This window comes from Alosa sapidissima, chromosome 3 (genome assembly GCF_018492685.1).
Source record: "Alosa sapidissima isolate fAloSap1 chromosome 3, fAloSap1.pri, whole genome shotgun sequence".
Classification (NCBI taxonomy): domain Eukaryota; kingdom Metazoa; phylum Chordata; class Actinopteri; order Clupeiformes; family Clupeidae; genus Alosa; species Alosa sapidissima.
In genome coordinates, this window is record NC_055959.1 from 13,234,593 (window position 1) to 13,235,670 (window position 1,078).

The following is a 1,078-nucleotide window of genomic DNA, read 5'->3' on the forward strand; positions in this document are numbered from 1 at the left end:
ATAAATGAGCTGAAAGAAATGTATTTCTGTGTTACAGTTTTACAAAATTAATAAATGAATGGGAGAAACTGAACAAAGGATCGAGCTGCATCGACGTTCTTTGTATCCTATAGCCTAATGTTTAACTTGCTGGATAACTAATGAGCTAAAATTAGTGAGGCCAGTACAAGTAAATTGAATATAACAGTTCAATTTCATGTTCAAATTTGTCTTCAATAAAATCAATAAAAAAAAAGCAATTCATGCTTTTGACCATTTTAATTTAAAACATTTTAAAAACAAAGTACCGATTCAGGCACCGTTTCGGCACCAGCACCGTTTTAAAAGTATCGATTTAGCACCGGTATCGGATAAAACCCAAACGATACCCAACCCTAATCCTCACCCTAACTAATCATTAATGCATGTGTATGTAACAACTGTTAAATAATGGAAATATTACTTAATCAAAAACATATTATTGCATCATTTATTAAGTATTAACAATAATGTTAGAGATATAGGCTTATTTACTATGAACTTCACTAGTTCGCCCGTCAGCATGATTGCTATACTGAGTGTATAAGCTAAGCGCGTGTTTGGCATGGTAGCTGGCCGTGGTCATGGAATGCCTGAAGCGGAGATCGCGATAGAGCGATGGCCGCTTGCACCCCCCAGTGTAAGGAGGATGCGTAACTGGGCTATCAATGAAAAGGAGGAGTAAGGGGAGGAGGAGGGATAATTTTGCGAGCGCTGCGGCGTGTGACGTATGGATAAGGAGGCTGGCTTAAATACCCTGGCGGCGGAAGACAGGCGAGTTAATTGCTGTCAATCATCCCTAAGGGCTCCTCCCGAACTTTGTTTAGAAAACATCATAAACCATTTATAACTGTGTGAACAAATGCTTTACTGAGGATAAATTATGTATGAACAATAATTTACTGATGGTGAACAAACCATTAACTAATAAATAACAAAGGCTTAATAAATGATGTGTGTAGTTATTATAAAGTGTTACCCACACGTACACACACACAAGCACAAATATGAATTCTGAATTCTAGATATAAGTGCATAGTAAAAACAAAACAGACAAAAA